Source organism: Bidens hawaiensis, unplaced genomic scaffold (genome assembly GCF_021521415.1).
Source record: "Bidens hawaiensis isolate Kalapana, Puna unplaced genomic scaffold, B.hawaiensis_p1.1 tig00013993_1, whole genome shotgun sequence".
Classification (NCBI taxonomy): Eukaryota; Viridiplantae; Streptophyta; class Magnoliopsida; order Asterales; family Asteraceae; genus Bidens; species Bidens hawaiensis.
This window is the reverse complement of record NW_027492202.1, coordinates 234,887-246,696: the sequence shown is the minus strand read 5'-3', so window position 1 is coordinate 246,696 and position 11,810 is coordinate 234,887. Positions and strand designations below refer to the sequence as shown.

The 11,810-nt window shown below is 35.2% G+C and overlaps 1 long non-coding RNA gene across 1 annotated transcript; it reads right to left on the bottom strand.

Moving 5' to 3' along the window:
* Positions 1 to 10,828: 10,828 nt before the first annotated feature.
* LOC143545683 (uncharacterized) lies at positions 10,829 to 11,535 on the bottom strand. Its single transcript, XR_013137476.1, has 3 exons — positions 11,369 to 11,535; positions 11,067 to 11,270; positions 10,829 to 10,972 (listed from the first exon to the last, which is right to left on the bottom strand). It is a non-coding gene; the product is annotated as an uncharacterized LOC143545683 (long non-coding RNA).
* Between the last annotated feature and the right edge of the window lie 275 nt (positions 11,536 to 11,810).

The following is an 11,810-nucleotide window of genomic DNA, read 5'->3' as shown; positions in this document are numbered from 1 at the left end:
GGAATATAAAAACTTTCATAAAACATTACAGAAATCCAAAACTTGCCTTAATTAAACATTCTTGTCTTTCAAAATAAACGTCAATTAACATTAAAACATTTTGATTCTTCAGATGCCAGTCTTCTATTCGCCCACCATGTTCCCGCTCAAGCTAGCTGTCTCATTCCACTCACCTGCGTGCATACTAAAAGTCAGCTACGCTGAGTGAGTTCTAGTTAATCGGACGCCACACAATAAATACACATACATACATATCCGAAGATACATAGCCATACTCAATCCGTTACCCTACTACCGTACATACATACATATCTACAATCACTAACCTCAGTCTACCGAGAGTACGTTCATAGTCCGCCGTCTATACCTGTACTCAGGGTCGTGAACACGTAAAAGGTCCGCAGTCCTTACCTATGTTCACCATTCATGGTACGTGCAAGGTCCGCAGTCCTTCCCTATACCATCCTACATCCACAACACGTACAAGGTCCACAGTCCTTCCCTATGTTGCAACCTAATTCATAGCACTTACGAGGTCCACAGTCCTCCCCTATGCTACCACAATACAATTACAGCACGTATAAGGTCCGCAGTCCTTTCTTATACTGATGCCTATCTATATACGTATAAGGTCCGCAGTCCTTAACTACGTTGTCGTCTATTATCTGTAACACGTATAAGGCCCACCGTCCCTATCTACGTTTACATCTATCACCTATATCACGTATAAGGCCCGCAGTCCTTAACTACGCCCTCACCTGCCAAGCCTATGTCCAACAGAAGCTAGAGGGATTTGCCATCCTAACTTACTATGTCGAACGTAGAACTCACATACCATTCGTGTACGTGTATACATATACTTCATATATACAATAATTACATTATAACATAAGAACACTCTAGGCGTTCTTCACCTCATTCATTTATCGTACTTCTTGTCGGTCCGTGCAATATCCGAAGATCGTTCACGTCCCGACAAGCATTCATTCAAAACGATCATACATCATCCATTTATAACATTCATATCTTTGTTTACAACCTGACAGTACGCGCAATATCCGAAGATCGTTCGCGTACCGACAATCAATCATTCATGTCTATCACATATATCATACATGGCATACACTTACCACTTAAGGTAAGTGTATTAACTAATCACATCGAGTATGCACATAGCCCCGAAAAACATAACAAGGAATGGGGCTAGAAACTAACCTGAATGCGGTTCCTTTCTCCGTTTATCGTGGTTCCTCTCTTTAACTGTGTTCTGCTAACTGTATATAGGTTACACGTATCAATTAACTACTACTACTCATGTTGTATTTCTATCTTTATATAACCCACAACGAACGAGGGTCCGGGGGCATCGCTCCTGGCAGCGGGGTTCTAGGGGCAGCAGCCCCTAGCAGGGTCCAAGGGGCAGAGCCCCTGGCTGGGGTCGAGCTGCCAGGTCAGCTTGGAAAAATTTTATTTCCATTAACTGTCTTAACACATTTTTCATTAGGTTTTTAATTTATTTTCCAATTTGCTAACTCCAGCGAACTTATCATTAAGCGAACTTAACAATAAGCGAACTTAACATTAAGCGAACTTACTGTAAGCGAACTTAGTGTTAAGCGAACTTAACATCAAGCGAACTTAAGCATAGGCGAAGTTCTCATCAGGCGAACTTAAGCATAGGCGAAGTTCTCATCAGGCGAACTTAAGCATAGGCGAAGTTCTCATCAGGCGAACTTAAGCATAGGCGAAGTTCTCATCAGGCGAACTTAGCATAGGCGAAGTTCTCATCAGGCGAACTTAGCTTAGGCGAAGTTCTCATCAGGCGAACTTAGCTTAGGCGAAGTTCTCATCAGGTGAATTTAGCTTAGGCGAAGTTCTCATCAGGCGAACTTAGCTTAGGTGAAGTTGTTCAGCAGCCGCCGCTGTTCGTCCTTAATCCCCAAAATCATCATTGTTTCTTAACCAAACAAATCGATTTAGGTATCAACGGAATCGTCTAAGCAGCGCCTACAAACCCTAACCATTCAATCGTTCAAAACATCGGGTTTACAGGCTGCGATTCATGTATATACATACGGGTTTTTCATGCTAACGATTAACCTATCAATCTGTAATCAATTTCAGTAAGTTTGGCCTCGCTGGATTCGTTTTTACCATACTAAGACAGATCTATGATTTTAAGATGAATCTGAACCTAATTAAATGATTTCCGATCCTAAACGTACCTTAAACGAGTCGAACACGAACACAAGCTGTTCTTTGATGTTGCTTTGGTCCGTCACGACGATCTAGCACCAACAAGCTCGGGTTCTCGTCTCCGGATCTTGGTTCGGGTTGTGTGTGTGTTTTGGGTGTGTGTAGGGATTATGGAAAGATGGAATGGGAAGTTAGGGTTTTAGGATGGTTTAAGGGGTATTTATGTCCCTTAAAGCCCATGGACCTAAGGCCCATCCCACCATCTTAATCCATGTAATTACCCAAGTCCATGATTCTTTCTATATTTAATATTAATTAAATATTAACACTCGTTTTTAAATCATGGACTTCTTTTATTAATTAATATAAAATTCGGGATGTTACAAGTGACCAGGCGCAACTGGTCGTTTATACTCCGGACGATGCGCATGCCCTGTGCCTGTGAACAGTCCAGCTCTCGCGGGTAAATCAGCGGCTGAATGGGTAGGGCAAGCAGTCGGTCCAGGTAGCCCAAACTGAACGCAACCCGCGTTACGTATGTGACACCGAGCAACGACTCGCGACCCTGCCTGTGTCAGTAAATTGCGAAGTAGTCGCCGAACGCGCGAGCAAGGTTGCAGGGTCTCCCCGTAAGCAGGCACCCCAAAAAAAACAAAAAAGTCACGAAGGTTGCAATGATCTGCCCCCAGGTGACAACCCTGTATAGCGATAAACATGTGCAGGTACATGTACAACAATACAATACAATACAATAGTATTATACTATAATCTCCCTCCACCAATCCCTCAATTTGTCATCTGGTGTCTCGTGTATTCTCTCCCTGTAAATAGTTTCGAGTAACTCTACGGTGTGTACAAGGCGAGCACCACAAACTCCTCCATCGACAGATAACGGTTCTCCCCGAACATATGGAACCGAACCTCCACCCGATCAGTATCCGCACTGTCAATCAACATCGGGACCTGCAGCTCTCTAGCCGGCCGTGGCCTGAAACAATATTAACATGTTTGTTAAATTTTGTTTTCATTATAATGTCTCTTTTAAAACACAAATAAACTCTCTTTTTTTAACAATGAATTTCTTTTAATCCTTGTATGTGGGATTTGAAACCAAAACATCCCCCTCCCAAATCTAATTGTTTTTAAAACATTGCTTTTGTCAATAGACCACCACCCCATTCTTACTAATATTTTTATATATTTCTTGTTTCAACTGTAAAATACGAAAAAATGAAGCACAAATAAAGACATTAGAAGGCAAATTGTGAATCAATTTAATTTAGGGATTCGGATGACTTACAAGAAATTTATAAGAGTTTATATTTTGCATCACCAAATAAATCTTTTGTATTTACAGGTTGTTTTCGTGCAGGTTTAAGTATTAAGATGCATTAAAATAACCCTTTGTATAATTTTTATAGTCTGAAGTTACATGACTTTTCAGTTATATAATTTTTATGTATACGAGGGCCTTCACAAAAGCAGTTTTAAGTAAACTACAATAAGTGTATGATACATTGTACATATAACAAGAGTTAAAAAGAGAGTAAACCTAGGGAAAATGCTATAAAAAACCAATGTACTTTTCGTTTTTTGCTCATGAAAGTCTTTTAACAATTCTTTGCATTTTAAAGTCCCTCTACATACAATTTTTGAACAAAAATGTGAAAATGTTTAAATTTAATAACATGAATGATTATTGTGGTTTTAACATATTACAACTTTAGTCCCAAAAGTTCAAAAGATTACAATTTTAGAGTCGTAGCTTGCATAAACATAACTGTTGTGGTCCTCCAAATGGATGGAATCAACTTTTACCAAAATTTTATTAACATAGATTTAATATAAAAAAAAACTATATTATTGTATTAAAGGTAAATCAGATTGTCACTTTCTAGCCCAGCCCTACCGCCCTTTTGCGAATCCGGCACCACCACCGGCGACTTCATCACCACCGCACCAGATGCACCGAAAAGTCAACACCACATCAGTGGTTATTTTGAGCACAACTGACGAATCGGTGGTTATTCTGAGCACCATCGCCTGATCTGTGCTAAACTCGCCATCTTCGCCGCCACCATCGCCGGATCTACAACTTGTCTTCTCCAGTTAAACTCGCCATCGCAAGATCTGCAGTCGGGGGGGTTTTTGAGACCACCTGTAGCATTGCCAATGTCTGACACGAACCTGAAAGCTCTACAGCGGCGAGTTGCCGGTTGGTGGTTATCATCTTCCCATCTTGCCTGAACAAGATGGAGGCACTTAAGTTTAATTGTATTACAAAATGATTTTATGTAAACTGTTTCTAATTAAATGATCATATTTTATATATTAAATTTACGTTATGCAAACTGTTATGTTTATGGCTTTATACAACCTACGACTCTAAAATTGTAATCTTTTAAACTTTTGGGACTAAAGTTGTAATATGATCAAACCACAATAATCATTCATGTTATTAAATTTAAACATTTTCATAATTTTGTTCAAAAATTGTATGTAGAGGTACTTTAATATGCAAAAAATTGTTAAAGGACTTTTATGAGTAAAACCGAACATTAGTTTTTATGGCATTTTCTCTAGACTAAAAGGTTAAGTAACCACATTAAAAGAAAAAAAAAACACAGGGGGGACCCACTCTTTGTGAAACGAGGTCTCGGGACCCTGTTATTTTTAAAAACAATTTAGTAGAAGTGATTTGCTAAAATTGGCACTGATCCCATAAAAATAATTAGATATGTAGTATCAAAACTAAGCTTGGTTGAGAAGAAAACCACCAATACTTTAAAAGGTTACGGGCTCTTATAATTTTTTATCGTTTGTTTTAATCAAGTAATTATTGTGTTAATTTTGAATATGCAACTTAATTAGTTTAAACCGCTTACTATAATAATTGAGGATCATAAATAGGCACTCTTCTATAAATTGGTTGTGGCTCAATAGTAGAGTACTCACTTTACTAGTAAGAGGTAAGGGGTTCAAACCTCACTATCACCAATTTATATGGGAGTTATGAGGGATGCCAGGGTTCGAGTCCTGATCTCACCCGGTTTTACCGGCTCCTCACTGTCGTGCCGTTTGGCGGGCGTGGGGGTCGGGTTTTATCCGGGGAATCCCTCAATAGGTGGACCGCTAGGGCTCCGTCCGTCCGGACTAGTGGTCGGCTTGTGCTACATTTAGCCAATGGGTTGGCCGTTCAAAAAAAATAAAAGGCACATTTCTCTAGTAATTAAATCATGTAGATATGATTTATTGGTTATCCTACAGCTAGCTTTTTCTTTTGTTTTCGTGTTTCTTTTCTTGTATATGTAATATATTTGACTGCTCAATAGTTTTTTTACTTTTTTAATTTTTTAGATTTGTATATTGAAGAGTACCTTCGGTTTTCATTGTAGAGTGTAGTTATGGTGACTTATCTGTCTACTTTTCCACTATCACCCAAAAAAAAAAAAAACTCTGCCTTACGTAAAGTTGCCAGAGTACGATTAACCTCTGGATTTGAAATCACTGCTTATATACCCGGTAATGGTCATAATTCACAAGAACATTCTGTAGTCTTAGTAAGAGGGGGGAGGGTTAAGGATTTACCCGGTGTGAGATATCACATTGTTCGAGAAACCCTAGATAATGTCGGGGTAAAAGATCATCAACAAGGGCGTTCTATATCAACATCTTTTAATTTTTTTCCATCATATTTATTTCTTGTTATTTGCAAAGCGTCCATCATATATTTCTTGTTATTTGCCCGACTCGAATGCTGACCCAAAAAATGACATAACCCGACTTGATAATTAATTATAATACTTGTTTGTGAAAAATCTAAACACGTAAAAAACGGGACCCATTGTAAAAAAAATCCTCCGCCACTGGAAAAACATATTGCTTTTCTTATGGTTTTCACTTACAATTGATTTTATAGTCATCTACCCGCTACGTTCTAATTTCTCCATCTTAACTGCCTTCCAATTTTTATTATTATTTTTTTTTCTAATGGTGAATGGTGAACCTCTCTTAAATTCTTATAAAAGGCGGACTGGGTTTGTAAAAGGTTGGGCTTTAGCTTATTTGGACCCTTAGATGTATGGCATTTGATTGAGAGTTGAAATCCTTTTGGGCTTCAAGTGTTTGATCCACAATTCCAAATTCTACTTAGGGAAAACTTAACCCAAAACATTATGTAATTTGGATATGAGAGTATGATAATAGTCATAAACATTAATCTCACACATGTATTTACAGGTGAATAAAATGACTTCAAAAGTATTTAGTGATTTTCATTTTAATAAACACACACTATACATAAGGAGAAAATGAATCAAATTCTTTTTTTCAAAAAATTGTAGAAAGAATCTTAACATTTGATCAAATCAATTTTATGGATAAAATGAATAGGATGTCAGTTATGTAAATAAGTTTAACTTACTGCGACGATTACGCAATCGATTTCTGTGGTCGACCGATGTCAATTACGCAATCGACCATATCCAAAGTCCTTGGCTTCATCGACTAGGTACATGCAAGTTGATTATTTCAAAGAAAGAGGTGAAGACTTTGAGGCCTACAATTAATTAATTATCATCAATTATCACATTTACTCTTCTCATCTTCAATTCATGCGCACGTACCGTTGATCGCCAATTTTAAATACCAAATAAATACAAGTTCTGGCATGAACATTAATATATTATTGCACAAAATATATAATAATCACACACAACTACCCTACGTCCCTACCCACATCAAATATACACACACAACAGTAATTAATCAAAATTCTGTGACAAGTATAAATGTACAAACACACATATAGCAATTAATCAAAGTATAGTAACACTGACACGTCATTTTCATTACACTTTAGATTAATATACATGTAAAGATGTAATGTATCTATACAAAAGTTTAAAATGGTGTGCATCCGTATTGTGAGTGGTGAAACATCGATCATATTGATAAACAGTAGCAGATTCGGTCTAAATAGATTTGGTAACATAAGCAGTCTTAAGCAAGGATCTACCGTAATGCTGGTCGCGAACGTCCCATAGTCATAAAATTGGGCGTTAATTACGAAAGTGAAATATTAGTCACTAAGTGCCTCCAAGTGATATGGGAAAACCCACTCGTCTGACGGTCCACTGCTGGTAAAACCCGGACACTTTCAGGATCGAAATGAAGATTACAAAGATCTCAAACCTTTCTTTATTGATCAATTGAGAAACTCAGGATTTTTACCACTACATCATATTGGAATCTATCTCTTCTAATAAAAGCTTACCACTTTTGTCACTTGTCAATACCATAGTCATCCTCCTCTTTTTTCAACCAATTTTCATATATGGTCCTTATGTTTTAAGTCATTTCAATATATGACATTAAAATTATAGGTTTATTCCAACTAAATTCGTTACTACATATAATAAGTATTCTCCATATGGATTGACAAGAGACGATTAGTCATTAGTGTTTATTATGGTTTATATTCAAAATAATAAACAATAAGCATCTGATTCATAATATGTGGAATGAGAACAATCAACTTGGACTAAATCCTGATAAAGTCAGCGGCTAAGGCTTAGTCTTTAATACCTAAAAATACATATGATTTTAAAACTAACAGTTTTCAGGTTGACCCGAAACCTAGAATTCGGACCCAAGAACTAACCCGAATCACTTTGGTTCAGGTTCTGGTTAGTATTTTCTTTGGTTCGAGTTTCTCGGGTCGGGTTAGTTTGGGTTCAGGTACGAGTTTTCTTAGGTTGGGTTTCATGTTACGGGTAAAAGTGACAGCCCTACTTTCAACGATTATATATAAGAATCACTACATTCACTTTATGCAACTTTAAATCTTATAATATTCTTCTAACTCAAAATCAGGGCCGTCTCTACGTTCTTGGAGGCCTAAAGCAAACTAAAATATTGGGGCCTTTGTCAAAAACCAAATATAAACCCTCCTCCTTTACCCGGGTTTGGGACCGGCAATAATAAACTAATAAGTTTATAGTTGGCGGAGTTAAAAAAAAATTTTTGTGTGTTAACTATTCCCGTAACTGTAAACTGTTTAATATTTTTTAAATGAAATTTACTCTTCTTGCTTTAATTGATGCAAACTGTTTAATTAAATATTCATAATCAAGTTCTTTATAAAAATCATTTTCAATCGACAACATAGCTAAACCATTTAATCTTTCTTGCGACATTGTAGATCTTAAGTAATTCTTAATTAGTTTTAATTTTGAAAAGCTACGTTCTGCAAAAGCTACAGTTACGGGAATAGTTAACATAACTCTATAGGCAATATATGCATTCGAAAAAGAATTAAATGTTTTAATATAGCTTAGTATATTAATAGGTGTGTCTAATTCTAAATGTATAATCTCTCTTAACATTTTTAGTTCTTGAAATAAATCTAAACCATCAATATCTGATTTTTCATCATGCTTCAATAAATTTTCAAGAAACATACACTTAGTTTTTAAACTTTCTTCATTTAAGGATTTTAATTTTTTTATACTAAACATAAAACCGAAACTATTTTCATACTCTTTAAATTGATCAAGTCTATTTTTAAGAGATGAAATAGCTTGATCAACTATACACAAAAAGTAATCCGTTCTAAAACATTCAATAGGAGTTTTCAAAGTTTCATTATCAACATTTTCATCAAATTTTTTATTTCTACGAATAATACGTTTCTCACGAAAAATAGGTTCAATGCCTATCTCTATAGCAATTTTCTCAGCTTCAGTCACAGCCTTTTCAAACCCTTCATCTCTATACTTTTCAAAATAACAAATAAGTGTATCTAGTTGTTTTATAGCATCATCAACACACATATCTTTTGCTTGTAAGCTTTTACTAGCTATATTTGTAGCATGCAAAACGTCATACCATATAACTAACGCTAAAAAAAACTCAAAACTTTCAAACTCATTTTCAACTAACGTTTTAGCATCACCTTTTGATTTAGCATCGCCACCATCATATACATCAAATATGGCTTCTCTTAATTTTAGAGCTTGAAACCTAATTGCTTTAACACTTTCTAGTCGACTTTCCCAACATGTTTGTGATAATGGTTTAAGAGTTAAATTTGGTATAGTATCTAATAAAATTTTCCATATTTTAGGGGATGATGCAAACAAACAATAAACACGTTGTATTGAACCAAAAAAATATTCAGCTTTAGTATATGAGCAAGCCATATCAGAAATTACTAAATTCAAACTATGAGAACCACATGGTGTATAAAATGCTCTAGGATTAATATCTAAGAAACGTTTTTGCACTCCTTGATGTTTACCTTTCATATTTGATCCATTATCATAACCTTGTCCTCTAATTGCATTCACATCAAGTCCTACTTTATTAATTAATTCAACAATAGTATCAAAAAGACCTTTACCGGTTGTATCAACTACTACTAAAAACCCTAGAAAGTATTCTTTAACTTGTATAGAAGTAGCCGAAATATCTAAACATCGTAAAATAACGGACATTTGTTCTCTATGACTTATGTCGGGAGTACAATCAAGTATAATTGAAAAATATTTAGCTTCTTTAACTTTTTTAACAATTTTAGTTTTAATTTCACTTGCTAATAAATCAATTAGTTCGTTTTGCATATTGTGTCCAAGGTAATGACTATGAATTTCACTATTAGTTATCCGTCGTAAATGTTCTTCCATTATTAAATCAAATTCCGCAATCATCTCCATAATACTTAAGAAGTTACCGTTGTTTTCTTCATAAAGTTTTTCATGTGTCCCACGAAATGGTATATTATTTTTGCCAAAAGTTTTTACAACGACGAAAATTCTTATTAACACATTTCTCCAATATTCCTTATCTTTATTTATTCGATCTTGAGTTTGTTTATCAATTGTTTTATTTTTTGCCAATCTTGTTTCTAACTCAAACCATGTACCCATATTAATAATATGTTCTTTACTTGCTTCATGTTGTTTTAGTTTAGCATGCATACTTCTCCAATCGTTACTACCTTTATCGGCTAACTTACTTTTACATGAATGCACATTAAATAGCTTACAACAAAAACAAAACACTCTATCTAACTTTTTTGAGTAAACCAACCATTTTCTTTCATATTTTTCCCCATTCGCCATCCTTTGCATATATAAAGAAGGAATAAAGTTTCTAGAATATTCATCTTTTGGAAAATTATAATTATAAATCTTTATTGGTCCTTTTTCTACAAGTAATTCTCTTAACTTAGTATCAATACTAGTCCATTGACTTGGATCATCTAAATTTATTGTTTCGTCTACATTTATAGGTTCATTGCTATTATTTTCGTTTACATTTATAGGTTCATTGTTATTATTTTCGTCTACATTTATAGGTTTATTGCTATTATTTTCATTAACATTTACGGGTTCATCGCTATTGTTTTCATCAACAAACACAAATTCATCGCAATTATTTTCATCAACATTTGCATGTTCATCGCTATTATTTTCATCAACATTTATAGGTTCTTCTTCGTTATTAAGTTCATAATCTTCTACATATATAGGTGCATCACTATTAGGTTCTTCTACATTCAATGGTCCATCGCTATTCATATGTTCATTATTGTTATCTTTTAAGTTTGTTACATATTTTAGTAAAGACCCTTTTAGTGACTGCGTTTCAGCTTCTCGTTTTTGTTTCTTTAACCTTTTAGCATGACCCGACTCATACTTCCTATTTCTATTTGACATTATGAATTCAAAAGTTGCAAACAAGTTCACAAATAATCAAACCTGGCTACAAAAAGCTAAGTGCCTAAGTATAAATAATCTTATTAGGTATCAACAAAGTAACAAAATTCTAACAATTCACATAAAATCTATGTAAAAAAATTTAGAAACCACAGTCAAAATTCACACATTGCAAACAAATTTAAAATAAAAAGAATTAGTGTAATAGTGTACCTTGAAGACTACAAAATAGGTTCAGACTTTAGAAGAATTCAAGTCCCGGCTGCTAAGAAATTACGAATAGCCGGCTGTTCGGTGAGTCAATTTTTCCCTTCGGTTCTCCGTTCTCAGATTGACAAAAATACAGGACGGAGCCTTCAAATAAGCATGAATGAATTTCAGATATTGGACTATAAGCCTTTGAATCAATGAATTTCAGATTTCACAATCAAGTTTCTCAAATTAAATCTTACAATCGATTTGGGAGTGGGTGAAATCAGATGAAATCTTCATCTGTAATAGTTGATACATCAAAAGAGAGAGCCGTTGTAACCTGCAAACTTGGAATCTGCGATGGTGAAGATCATCAATTGACCCTTCGGTCCTTGCGAAGCAGCGCTGTTGACCTAGAAAATAGAAATAACCATCTGATATGTATAATAATAATCATATTTCTCTTTTTTTTAATGTTTAAATAAATGGGACATTGGTACGAGACACGAATTGGAGGCCCAACTTCACAAAACCATTTTCTTCTTTTTTTTCAATTAGTGGCCTAGCTTCACGAAATCAATGCAAGCCCATCTGCCAACTTTCAAAGCCCATATTTAATTAAACCAGTTTTGGCTGGGGGGCCTAACGAATTGGGGGCCTAAAGCCCTTCCTTGCTTTAAATGGCCCACGGGCCGGCCCTGC